The 14,238-nt window shown below is 43.4% G+C and overlaps 1 protein-coding gene across 24 annotated transcripts in view; it reads right to left on the bottom strand.

The window, feature by feature from the left end:
* TLN2 (talin 2) overlaps nt 1–14,238 on the bottom strand; it is a 482,025-nt gene that overhangs the window by 354,605 nt on the left and 113,182 nt on the right. Inside the window, exon 1 of one of the 24 annotated variants that reach the window (XM_078333296.1) lies at nt 13,608–13,917. The exons of the other annotated variants lie outside the window; for them this stretch is intronic. The gene's annotated coding sequence lies outside the window, so the exon portion shown is untranslated. Of the gene's footprint in view, nt 1–13,607; nt 13,918–14,238 lie in introns of those variants that run through there. 24 annotated transcript variants of the gene reach the window in all.

Raw genomic sequence — 14,238 nt, 5'->3', positions numbered from 1 at the left:
CAGGGGCAGAAAGTACTCCACTTCTCATGCTAGGGTGGGGTGGGGGGGGGCTCCCCCAGGGCCCACAGCAGGTAGGGGTGCAGCAAGATGAACATGGCACTTCTTACAAGCAAGACAGCCCTCCTCTAACATTTGCAAAGAAAAGTAGCATTTTAACATAAAAACAAATAAAATGCACTATGGGATAGAATGTGAAATCCAAGTACTCTTGAGAAAAAAAGGGAGAATTCGAAGAAATTTTCACAAGACTACAGTGGGCAATTTGGAGCTAATCCCAGCTGTTTTGAGGACAGGTGTTGAATTTTTCATGGAAAAGTATATAGTGATTCTCATAGTCTCATCAGCCCTTCTTTAACTTAGAAAGATTCCTAAACATAAAAAACACACTAACATACTCGTCAGAAGCCTGTATTTTTTACCATGTTCGTACATCATTAATAACAAGGGCTGCTAATAGCTTTCTTTATCTGTAAAAGGTCCTGATCATCCTAGTTCAGCCTTCTAACAGTAGTTTGAAACAGTACAACCACAGGAGGGGTCAGCGTCTGTAGGTCACTCCAGAGTGAAGGCAGAAAAATGACTTGGCTGTAGCAGCTAGCACTGGGCGAGATACGAACAGCACAGAAACAACAGTCAGCCCACCAATATTGCAGGAAGTCAAAATGCTTTCAGACTGTACTTGGGGCCAACAGACAATCTTTGTGTTTTCACTTTTACACTTCATTCCAAATGCACTTCTTTTCCTGGACTTAGGAAGAGCATGGGGTATCACTTCATACCATGTACCTGGATTTTCTGGGGGTTGTCTTCTTTTATATCCATAAAAACACATTCTATTAATTCTCAGAGAGTCATTCCAAGGACCTGGAGGCACTGGGGGCAGGCAGGGCAGAGAAAGGGCAGTGCTTGGTGCCCAGCACCACTGTCTCTCCTCCAAGGCCAGCAAACTCTCCATCACCTGCCACAGCATAGCTCCGGAGCAGGCAAAACATCACCATGCATTAATTAGTGGAGATAAAAGAACAGAGGCTCCATGAAGGCCCCCAACTTATAACGCCCATAACTTACAAATTAAATGACATGGTAAGTCGTATGTTTTACTATGTGCTGGGCAAGATTTATATACAATATATTTATTATCATTATATACCTATTTCTATGCCATCTCATCATCTACATTATCTAAACTACTGCATAAGGTAAGCACCATTTTACAGCTTAAGGAAATGAAGCTCAGAATGATCAAATGATTTGCATAAAGCTAAGCGACACCCAAGCCTAGCTAACCCCAAAGCCCAGCGCCCCCACCCTCTGGTTCACCAGCCAAGGGCCAACACTTCAGAACGCTTCTCCAGGGCCCCTGAGAAAAACACATGCACTGGTGGGTCCCAGTGCCGTCCCGAAGAGGCTGTCAGCACCTGTCATGAGAAGGGAAGCTGAACACAAGCCATTTGGGTACCGGGACCACATCTTACTGGCCCCCATTTTGCAAGATGCTTTACTAAGGCTGTCAGTGACAAACACCACAAAGAATGAAGAGGATACAGACTACTGGGAAGATCCCAACAGTTTAAAAAACTGTTCCTATTTATTAAAAACATTTTTTTCACTTGACTTATAGAAATAAAATGTTTAGCCAGGCAGGGTGGCTCATGTCTGTAATCCCAGCACTTTGGGAGGCCCACCAAGGTGGGTGGATCACGAGCTCAGAAAATCGAGACCATCCTGGTGAAACCCAGTCTTTACTTAAAATACAAAAATTAGCTGGGCGTGGTGACAGGTGCCTGTAATCCTAGCAACTTGGGAGGCTGAGGCAGGAGAGAGCTTGAATCTGGGAGGCAAAGTTTGCAGTGAGACAAGATCCTGCCATTGCACTCCAGCCTGGCGACAGAGTGAGACTTTGTCTCAATCAATTAATCAATCAATCAATCTAATCAATAAGAAATATCAACTAGAAGGACAGGGCAGGACAGGACAGGAAAAAGGAAGAAAGAAAATGTTTAAGCACAGGATTAACTTGAAACTAATATCCTTATCCAAACCCCGAGCTAAATATTTCCTTTTCTGACTGGGAAACAACTGGGTGTGGGCACAGAAACCAAAGTCACTGGATTCTCTCTGCCTCAGCAGAGCCCAGGCACTTAGGAGGCAGAGTGGTGGGTCGGGGGAACAGGAGTTCCAGGCAGGGAAGTGGGAGGTACCTCAGGCAAGCCCATCGGCCTCCCCTAGCTTTAGGGGTCCCGTCTGTAAATGAGGCGCACAGATGGCCATGACCTGACAAGCCCCAAAAGCCCTCCCTGGTTCTGTATGATCAGTGAGTCGTTACAAGGAGGGAACCAGAGGACTGGGCAGGGCCCTTCTCAGCAGCACATGTGCATTCCAGGCAAGCCAAGCCAAGGACAAAAGCGGGGTGACCCTCATACCCACACTGCTGTGTCAGAAGTGCAATCTCCAGCCTGGACCACTATTTGGAACCTGGATTCTGCTACAACACACCTTGAAACTTTGCCAAGTCAAACAGATTTGAGATGCCAGCTGGGTATGTTTTTATTATGATCACAGGATAAAAACTTTGAAAGTAACAGAAACAGAGCTCAAGCAATGGAATCACCTGTAACAAATGCTGTTAGCCGAGACTGAGTCAACAAATAGGCTCTACTAGCAAAATAAAGATTCAACATACAAAGGTCATTTCTCCAAAAAAAAAAAAAAAGGACATTTTACAAAAAATAAGCCAATCTATTTTTATGAAGCAGCTACTCCAAGATCCTGAACCACTCCAAAGCCATCAGAGTCAGAATGGCTAGTAATGCACACAGGAAGCATAAGGTAAGGGTTTAAGAGTTAACATCACAGATCCTAGAGCCAGGCTGCCTTGGTCCAATTCCTAGCTTACAGGATCCTAAGCGGGTTACTTAAGCTTTCCATAGTTTAGTTTCTTTATCTGTAAAATGGAGATAAAAACAGGATCTACCTCATAGGAATGTTAAGAAGCTAAATAAGTAAAACATTAATATTACACAATGGCTTGTCATAAATCCATCCACATAAATGTAACTCTTACCATCACATGTATATACAAAAACACCAAGAATACTGATTAGGAGCAAATGATTATTATTCTATTCACAAGAGGGAGAGATTCAACAATGGCTAATAAAGACCTCCATTGCTCTCAAAGTTATATTACACACAAAAAATCTAAATAGAAAAACATGAATCTAAATGCTGTACTAAAATTTCAACTCAAAGTTTGGCCCATACTTTCCAGAATAATTTAAGATAGCTACCAAAGTCATGAAAATTTACCTGGTCTTTTTTTTTTTTTGGGGGGGGGGGAGGAAGGCAGGAAGGAAGGGATGAAGGAAGGAAGGAAGGGAGGAAGCGGGGAGGGAAGGGAAGGGAAGAGAAGAAAGGAAATCAAGCAATGAAAGAGACATTGCCGACCTGGATCTAGAGGTTTACAAGTTGATTTCTTTTTTTTTGAGAGAAGGAAAGAAAAAAAAATAATAAGTAAAGGAGAGGAAGAAAGAGGAAGAGAAAGAGGGAGAGTAAATGGAAATATTGCTTTATTTTGAAAAAAATTGGGTATTAATAATGGCCAATCAATGTTTCATTTAAACTAATGGGTAGGTGTGATGTGGTATTGACAAGAATGTATATTTTGTGTATTTGAAGTGGAGAGCTCTATAAATATTTATTAAGTTTACTTGTTCTGGATCTGAGTTCGAGTCCTTGATATCCTTATTAATTTTCTGTCTCATTGAATCTAAGTCTCCTATCTGGGTGTTAGGATCGTTAGCTCTTGTTGTTGCATTGATCCTTTTACCACTATATCTTTGTTGCTTTAAAATCTATTTTATCCGATATGAGAATTGCAACTCCTGCTTTTTATTTATTTATTATTTATTTTTGCTCTCCATTTGGTTGGTAAATCTTTCTCCATCCCTTTGTTTTGAGTCTTTGTGTATCCTTGCATGTGAAACAGGTCTGGATGTAACATGCCGTTGGGTTTTGGCTGTGTCTTTTGACTGGGAATTTAGTCAATTTAAATTTAGGGTTACTGCCATTTGATGTTGACTGGCTGTTTTATCCATTTGTTGGTGTAAATTCTTCTTTATGTTGGTGCTCTTTACTTTTTGGTGTATTTTTAGAAAGGCTAATACTGGTTGTTTCTTTCTGTGTGTAATGCTTCTTTCAGAAGCTCTTGTAAAGCAGGCCTGGTGGTAATAAAATCTCTGAGTTCTTGCTTGTTCATAAAAGATTTTATTTTTCCTTCAGTTGTGAAGCTTAGTTTGGCTGGATATGAAATTCTGGGCTGAAGGTTCTGTTCTTTGAGGTTGTTGAATATTGGCCCCCACTCTCTTCTGGCCTGTAGAGTTTCTGCCGAGAGATCTGCTGTAAGTCTGATAGGCTTGCCTTTGTGGGTTATCCGACCTTTCTCTCTGGCTGCCCTTAGTATCCTCTCCTTCGTTTCAACCCTGGTGAATCTAACGATTATGTGCCTTGGGGTTGGTCTTCTTGAGGAATATCTTTGTGGTGTTCTCTGTATTACCTGGGGTTGAATGTTGACCTGCTTTGCTAGTTTAGGAAAAATTTCCTGAATAATATCCTGAAGGGTATTTTCCAGCTTTGATTCATTCTCTCCGTCGCATTCAGGTACACCTATCAAATGTAAATTTGGTCTTTTCACATAGTCCCACATTTCTTGGAGACTTTGCTCATTCCTTTTTATCCTTTTTTCTCTAATCTCGTCTTCTCATGTTATTTCATTAAGTTGGACTTTGACCTCTGATATCCCTTCCTCTGCTTGAACAATTCGAGTGTTTAAACCTGTGCATACGTCTCGAAGTTCCTGTATTGTATTCTTCAGTTCCATTAATTCACTCATACTCCTCTCTAAGTTGTCTATTCTCAATAGGATTTCATCAAACCTTTTTTCAAAGTTCCTAGTTTCTTTACGTTGGGCTACAACATGGTCTTTTAACTCACCGAAGTTTCTTATTATCCATTCCTTGAAGAGTGATTCTGTCATCAGGAGGCGCTCGTTCTCCATCAAGCCTTGTTCCATTGTTGATGTGGAACTGTGATCATCTTTAGAGGGAGAGGCATTCTGATTTTGAGTATTCTCAGCTTTTTTATGCTGGTTTCTTCCCGTCATTGTAAATTTATCCTCCTGTCGTCTTTGAAATTACCAACTTTCAGATTAGGTCTCTTGAGTGGACGTCCAGGTTGTTAGTTCCCAGGGCCAGAGCAGCGGCGTTAAAACTGATGGTGCTTTTCTGCCCAGGATTCTCCTGTCGGGCTTCCTTCTTGTGTCCGTAGTAGGCGACTCTGCCTTCCTGGGGCTCCAAACCTCGGTCAGAAGGGGAACCGGTCCCGTTGACTCTGCGCCGAGCGCTGCCGCGCCAAGGTGCCGGCGGAACCGCTGCGCCGACCACGAGAGTCGCGCTGGCGACCCGTGTGTTTCCACCACTGGGGGATCTCCTGCTCCATGAGCGACCAGACTTTGTCTGAAAGTGTGGCGTCCTCTAGTTCTCCGCGCCTTCCCTGAGAGCTGCAATCCCGGGATGTTAGCGATCGGCCATCTTGGATCGTTCTCTACCTGGTCTTTTAATTCATTCAAAGGTATTACCTTTTTTATTAGATAAATATATTTCTCTAAATGTCTTTTCAACTTGATAGAAAATTTGGTATTTTTTTATCTCAAACTGTATAAACTTTTTTCGAAAAGAAAAATTTGTTTCAAAAATCATCTATTCACTCATCCAAAAGGAAATATCATTTATTTAAATTTATCACCATTATTAAATGGTATCTCCATTCATCTCTACCAAATATACCAATTAAGGCTGAATTCAGAGAGCTACTGTAGAGAATTCAATATGGAAGCCTCTTTGTTGATTCCGGAATCCGTATAGAAAAGCCCAAAAACCCATAAACAAAAAAATTCTTGCAGTTTCACCAGCGATAACAAGTAAATATCCTATATACCAAAAACTATGCAAAGTACTGCAAAATGAAGAGTATCTCACAGACAATTATGAATCTCATTCTCAGGTATGGAATGTGGGACTAGACTCATTACGGTAATACCCCATACATCTTCCTCAGAAGACAAAAGGGCAAAATTGTGCACGGAACAACTTGTTCAAGACATCTGTGCTTCTCCTGTCCAGTGCTGCCTACATCCTTGGGAAGACAACTCAATTGCTTACTAAGCATGCCACATTTTATTATGCTTCAATTACACAGTTCCTCTGATCAATCATGTTAGCATTTAATTACCATGCAATTAACTCACTGCACTAACTCAAGCTCATGGGCATTTCTGCTTTGGCCACAGCAATCAAAGAGTTGATACCCAAAGCCCACCCTGCACTTTACCCCCACCCACCAGGCACTTACCTGGGTTATGATTATGAAACTTCCAAAGAATAGCAATTATTCTCCAAATTCAGCCAAAGCTCACCAAAGAAGGACCACACTTGGGGCAAGGGACTCACAGTATAAACATCCCTACTTGATGGGGACTTAGTTACGAGAGGTGGGCAACTCAAGCATCACACTGGGGTCTCAATGAGATGATCAGTTACCAGACTTTGGTATTGCACAGCAGAATACCTCCCCCTTTCCCAAGTTGTGCGGACTGGTAACTTTGTCTTGAGAAACCAACCTCGAACCATGATCTCATTAAAAGCAGACATTTTAACACCTAAGAAGTAAAAAGAACAGTATCTTTTAATAAAAAGCAATTACCTGAGCATATTTATCTAAGAACCATCATCCTCCTTTTTCTCCTTTTGACTTTATATCAATTCCTGGATCAATTCTTTGGAAAAAACTAGATTAATCTTAAAATTATTTCTAATCCTAACATCAGCTGATGGAAGCTTAGAAAGTGTTAGCTGTCACCAGTAAATATAACAAATATCTTGTCATTCACTTCACAGATGCTGAAATGACAGATATATATAAGCAAAAATTAAAAAATTTAAATAAAGATAGGCCAGGCATGGTGGCTCACACCTGTAATCCCAGCACTTTGAGAAGCCGAGGCAGGCATATCACCTCAGGTTGGGAATTCAAGGGCAGCCTGACAAACACAGAGAAACCCCATCTCTACTAAAAATACAAAATTAGCTGGATGTGGTGATGCATGCTTGTAATCCCAGCTACTCGGGAGGCTGAGGCAAGAGAATCACTTGAACCCGGGAGGCGCAGGTTACAGTGAGCCAAGACCACGCCATTGCACTCAAGCCTGGGCGAAAAGAGTGGAACTCCATCTCAAAAAGTAAAAAAATAAGGGCAGAGGAAGAGGAAGCATTCTGTTTTCCTGGTATAATTTCTAGGAAGATTAATATCCTGTTTGAACGCCAGGCTGCTCACACATGATTTTGAAAAGAAAGTTTTCTGCTCTACCACAAGAGTGGAATCAGCTGTTTTCACTTGAGAGTGTAACTCTCAAGTTGCCTAGTTACCTATAACTTCAGAACAATGTCTGCTTCTGCCATATCAAAGTATGCAAGACCCTAGAGAAAGGTCAGAAGACAGTGTTGCTTGTTTCCAACACACTGGCAATTTACAACTCCCCCAACCTCAGTGGGAGAGCTTTCATATTGGAAATGCTCCGGGAAAAAACGAAAAGGGTCTCCTGGCAGGGGAGCTCTCATCTTTCCCAGGTTCAGCACGGCTCCTAGGAAGTCCAAATGTTAATGTGAAGAGCTGGAATCCAGTCTGGCGTTTGTAATACCACCCAAGTGACTACCTCACGCAGATATGCATTTGCTCAACAAATATTTGCCGAACATTCCCTATTTGGAAGGCACCACAGCAGTCTCCTCACTCTCTGCCCCCTCACCACACCCAAAAACGGTCTGACCCAGTCCAGTTTCCCAGAGGATAGCCTAAACCCTCATACAAGCAGCCACTAGATAATGTGCGATGATCACTGCCATACTCTTGGAACCTGGAACACACAAATGATTTCAGAGAACAGAAAGGTCCCTTTCCCCTGGAGATATCACAGTTTCCTGGATTTGTGCTGGGCTTTTAGAGAACGATACGAGAGAGAAAGTAACAGGAAATTTGGACACCCCAGAACGAAGGCTCCATTAGGGCCAGATCTTTATGAGTCTTGTTCAAAATTGTTTTTTGCACGTCTAGAACAATGCCTGCCAAAAAGTAAATGCTCCCTTTTGTTCCATAAATAGAATAAAGGAAAGAATGATCTTAGACCTGGCATTGACTTAGCCATCATGTAACTAGCCTCAAGTCACGGAGGTTCAATGATATTTGGCTAATGTAAGTTCAGGCTACCCAAAGAGGCAGATACTCCCCTTCCCCTGCCCCCTCGCCCAAAGGCAGACAAGGTCAAAAACTGTATGTTATAGATTAAGTTTATGGAGAACTTACTTCCCCCTTCCTCACGTACAGCTGTAAATGCCCTAATTTGCTTCCTACACATGTCACAAATCAGTCCTTAGCACAGCACGGAGAAGAGGGAGATTGAAACTTTCACCTAACACATCTGCGCCTAAGAGCTAACACTGCGGTTCTGAGAAGTCCAGGAAATACTCCAGCCTGAGGCCACCAGATAAATTACAGAGCTGTGCAAGGATCTAGTCAGCAGCTGTATTCCCTACCTGCAGACCCCAACTAGGGGGCAGGTGGGCTCCAGTGGGCAGAAACTCAGGACAGGAACTCTGGAAGAACACTGGCTAAACACAAGGGCTTCTTGCTTACTAACATGACACCAGGATTTCCTTGTACATTTTTAAATAGGTTTAAATCAATCAATATAAGCCAGATTTAAGACAACTCTCCACGAGCACAGAGTGTAAGCTAAAGTAAGATCTGCTTACAAAATAAGAGGAAGAGGAGGACAAGGCGGGAGAACCAAAAATTATCCTCTGAAGTTACCAGTAAGAAACATGTTTTTGGCCGGGAACAGTGGCTCATGCCTGTATTCCCAGCACTTTGGGAGCCCAAGTTGAGCGAATCACAAGGTCCGGAGTTCGAGACCAGCTTGGTCAACACGGTGAAACCCTGTCCCTACTTAAAATACAAACAATTAGCTAGGCGTGGTGGCACACACCTGTAATCCCAGCTACTCCGGAGGCTGAGGCAGGAGAATTGCTTGAACTTGGACAGCGGAGGTAGCAGTGAGCCAAGATCCCACCACTGCACTCCAGCCCAGGCGACAGATTGAGACTCCATCTCCAAGAACAACAACAAAAAGGTAAACATGTTTTTGTTTTTTGATGTTATTACCCAACAGAAAAAGAAGACAGTGGGGCAGAGTTTTGAATGACCCAGAGTCTCACACATACACACACACACACACACACACACACACACACACACCCCACCAACTACTTCCCGTTACCGTTACCCTCTCGGCGCGTCGCACTCTGGCTCCTCCCCTGCGCTGATAATAAATAAGTAGCCTAATGGAACTACTGGAAGTTTTAGTCTATGATCCATCTCAAGATAATCTCTGTATATGGTATAAACTAAGGATCAAGGTTCACTTTTCTCCATATGGATACCCAACTGTTTTAGCATCACTTGTTGAAAAGCCCATCCATTCTCCGTTGAATTACGTTGGCCCCTTTGGTGAAAATCTGTTGATCATACATGTGTGGGTCCATTTCTGGACTATATTCTGTTCCATGCATCTAACATGTCTGCCCTTACACAAATACCTTGCTGTCTTGCTTTCTATAGCTTTGAAGTAAACCTTGAAATCAGGTAGTGCAAGCCCTCCCACTATGTTCTTTTCCAAAACGAATTTGGCTACTCTGAGCTCTTTGCATTTCCATGTAAATTTTAGAATCAGCTTGTTGATATATTAAAACAAACATCTACACCCATTCTGGGATTTGAATGAGAATGCAATGGACCTATAGATCAATTTGGGGAGAAAACATCTTAACCATGTTGAGTCTTCTAATCCATAAAAACAGTATATGTTTCCTTTTATTTGAGGGACCTATCAGAGTTTGACAAGAACAACAACAAAATCTAGAGCTACTACTTTTGTGCCAAAACAAGGGAGGAACAGAGCCGGGCACGGTGGCTCATGCCTGTAATCCCAGCACTTTGGGAGGCAGAGGGGGGCAGATCACAAGGTCAGGAGTTCAAGACCAGCCTGGCCAATATGATGAAACCCCGTCTCTTACTAAAGACACAAAAAACTAGTCAGGCGTGGTGGTAGATGCCGGTAATCCCAGCTACAAGGGAGGCTGAGGCAAGAGAATCGCTTGAACCCGGAAGGTGGAGGTTGCAGTGAATGGAGACCGTGCCATTGCACTCCAGCCTGGGCGACAGGGGTCTCGAAAAAAAAAAAGGGAAGAACAGCTGGCAAACAGAAAATCTCTGCACAATAATTCGTACATAAACCTTACATGCAACTGATTCTAGTGATTTTTTTTTTTTAAAGGCTCAAAAAAGCACAGATGAAGAAACAGGGAGATGTGGAGCCCAAATCGAAGTCCTCTTTTCTCTACTTCAGATTCCAGGGTCTTTGATACTGTACAGTTCACTGAAAACTAAGAAGCAAAGGGAGGCTGGCAGGAGAGAGAACAACAACTGGGGAAGGGATGTGAGCCCAGCTCCAGGACCTGCTCCCAGAAGCTAAGTGAGGCTTCCAGGTTCTCAGACAAGCTCACAGAACAGAGAAATGAGAGGAAACCAATAAAGGTGATGAAAAATTCCGAACAGGACAATATCCTTGTAGAAAGGCCCCAAGCTGGCCAACAGCCAAGAGAGGAAGTGAGGCAGGCATACTGCAGGAGATCCACAGCGCACAGCCAAGGGCAGACACATGGCCACCAAGATGCCTGGGAATTTCTGAGAAGAGACAGGTTAAAGAGCAATGCAGCGCCAGCGTGGTGGCTCACGCCTGTAATCCCAGCACTTTGGGAGGCCAAGGCAGGTTGATCACGAGGTCAGGAGTTCCAGACCAGACTGGCCAACATAGCGAAACCCCGCCTCTACCAAAAATGCAGAAAATTAGCCGGGCGTGGTGGTAGGTGCCTGTAATCTCAGCTACTCAGGAGGCTGTGGCAGGAGAACCATTTGAACCCGGGAGGCGGAGGATGCAGTGAGCTGAGATCGTGCCACTGCACTCCAGCCCGGACAACAGTGCAAGACTCCATTTCAGGGTGGGGGGAGGAGAGAGCAAGGCAGGCACTGTTATTTCCTTTTCACTCCACAGAAGGAAGATCACTTGCCTAAAAAGCTTTAATAGACTATGGCAGTGAGAATCACTAATCACTTAAGAAGTCTCTCTGTGTATAAAAGCACACAAAGGTTAAGCAGAGAAATCAGTGTTAAAAGTTGCCGTAAGTGGAGGATTCAATCAAGCTCAGGGTAGAATAATTACATAGCACACACGAACATGTGGAGAAGTCCTGCTGATCCCAGGTGTCTGCTTGTGGTTAGTTCAGATTTTAGTGCTGGTCACACTGGACTGAGGGCCACTTCCGAGGAGGGTCAGTTCATGGGTTTCACTGAGTGACTTTTATTCTCTTTTTATTTTTCTATGTTTACAGATTATCTACCGACAACACATAGTACTTTTATAATAAAGAACAATGGATGTACATATATTTTAATGGCTATAAAGGGAACTTGTTAATTCTGCTGTAGCAGAGTTCGAAATCCGGCCACATAAATCCAGGCACTATGACTCAGAGTGGCCAGGCCATAAGGCACACGCCATCCGGCCTTGGAAGAGGGGGTGGCTAATCAAACAGTATTTGAAAATGCAGCAAACGGAACTGTGAAGTCAACTCTTCCAGGCTTCACAAAGTTGTTTTCCTCAACCAACCTCTGGACTTTTTAACAGCCAAAATCAAAGGACTCATCTCAAAGTCGTTACCAAACAGTATGAGAGCGAGGAAGGGAAGACAGAGGTGACATGAAAACAGAGAAGCCCAAGACTATCTATCACCCGGCCCTTCTATTTCACTCTCTCTTGCATTTTTGCAACTGGCAGTTCTCACAACCTGCCTGTGTGTTTTCAAATTCCATCTCCAAATCTGGATCCAGAGCCAGATACCCCTGTCTCTTTTCCCCCAGCCAGGCCAGAAGCCAAGCACAGATGATACATCATGAGTCTTTAGGGATCAATACAGTCATGGTTACCAGCTCTGGAATCAAGTACAGATGATTTCTGTGGAAATTCACCATTTAAAGCGATCCCACACACCACCAGGCCTAGCGTTTAGGCAATAAACCTGACGCCTGTAGCCTAGAGCAACCTGTCCCAGGTCAGGCACCAGGAGCCGCACAGGCTTGACACCCTGGCTGACTGCCCTCCGAGTGCTTGTCCCACATGTCACAAAGACATTTTTAGAAATTTTAAAATCCCAAAACTGAACTAATATTCTCACAAGAGGAAGTCGGCAGTTCAAGTCTTTGTTTTTTGGCAACTCCATGTTTTGAAAGCATTTGAGAAAAGCTGTCAAATATAGTAAATTCAAGCTGCCATGCTTTTCCTCAGAGAAAAAAAACAATGCATATTGTGTTTTTAAATGAAAACACAAAGGGAGTGTCAGCCTGTCAAGGAGAATAAGCCCCACAATTCTGTAAAGTTTCCTTAAGCGAAAGGAAATTGTGGCAATGCCTTCTAGTCCATGCATTAGACAGGTGTATGCTCAAAGGCAGAGACACCTGTGACTAGTTCTCCTATTGGGCCCATCATAGGCTTTGGACAAAGAGAGCGAGGAAGGTCACAAAGCCACATCAGAGGCGGTGCTTCACATCCAACCCACGGATACCAAGGTGCCCAAACTACATCTTAATTGGCTTTCAGCTAGTATTCTTGGTATGTGACCCTCCATGGACATGATGCCCATTCATTAGTTCCCTACCTTGGAAATAACCATCTCAAAAATGAGGCATAAAGCTTATATGATTCTTCAAAATAGATACTTAAAAATTAAATAAAAAACATGAAAAGCTCAGTGAACCTTCATCAGAATCATAAAGCATGCAATCATCTACCATCTTCGAATTCTGCTGATAGAACCATGTCCAATTAAAGAAAAAATAACATGCAGAGGTTCACTCGCATCAGTGTGTATGGGTCCCTCTAATTGTGACTCTTCCCTTCAAGAAATACCTGTCAGTCACTTATGAAATGCAGACATCCTGCACCACAGCAGGTAGTCTTACTGTTTAGGGCGTCACAGAAGCATGAAAGGCTCTAACCAAGAAATCAGGTTTTCCCAGGGCAGTGTGAGTGCAAACTTCCTTTTTTGAGAACCAACCAAATAACTAAGTGTATCTGGTGACCTCATGGGAGGGTCACTCTTTTGGTCCAAGCCTAACAAGGATGAAACTGATGGGGATTCTCAATGGCTAGTCATGGGCATCCACCCCAGCCCTGCCCTTAGCCTCAGCTGGAGGCTTATTTGAGAAATTCAGGCAAAGAGAGACACATACAGCCTACTCAGGAGAAATGGGAACAAAAGGGACTTTTTTTAGCCCTGAGTATGCCAACAGATGACCCAATCCACTTCTTTTGGCCAAGTAGAAGCAAGAAGTAGAGATAAAAATTCCTCCTTTACTTAAACAATGAACAGAGGGAGGCTTACCTGGCCCAAGGTCCTTCAGCCTTCAGAGAAGTCTCAATGGGATGGTCTATAACATGCCCCCTGGCGCACTGCACATGTGAGCAGAATATTTCTAAGCTCCCAAACTTGCACAAGATGCGTTTTTTCAGTAACACTATTTTTGTGAGGAACAGAGGTGCCCTGGCAGGACTTCAAGCCCCTTCAGGTTACCAAATTCCAAACACACAAAACTGTGCTGCTGCAGGGACTGTGGTGGGGCCTGCACACTTGGAAAAGATGGCCAAGAGCAGCCTGGGAGAACTGTCTTGAAACAATACTATCTTTCTTCTGCGTCTTTAACTGCTCAAGAAGAGTATGCATATTAAAGAGCTGGGAAAAGTTACTCAATTGAGGCAAAAATTCTTTTCCCAACAGCACTCCCTCATGAAGGAATTTCACATTGTGCCCAACTCCAAGTGGGCATTGATGTCACTTCAGATTGCCACAGCAGATATTCGGATCGTTCTCAGCCATTTGTGAGGAAATTCTCCTCAACGAAACCTTTGTTCTCTTGCCTCCATTGATGTTTGCCTACCATACGCCTGGCTTTGGCTAGACACCAAGGGTCTGAAGGCCACTTAGATTTTGCCTGGCCCACCTGGAACCTAGCTTA

This window comes from Callithrix jacchus, chromosome 8 (assembly GCF_049354715.1).
Source record: "Callithrix jacchus isolate 240 chromosome 8, calJac240_pri, whole genome shotgun sequence".
In the NCBI taxonomy this organism is placed as follows: Eukaryota; Metazoa; Chordata; class Mammalia; order Primates; family Cebidae; genus Callithrix; species Callithrix jacchus.
Note: the sequence above shows the minus strand (reverse complement) of the source record. Positions and strands in the feature narration are given on the sequence as shown.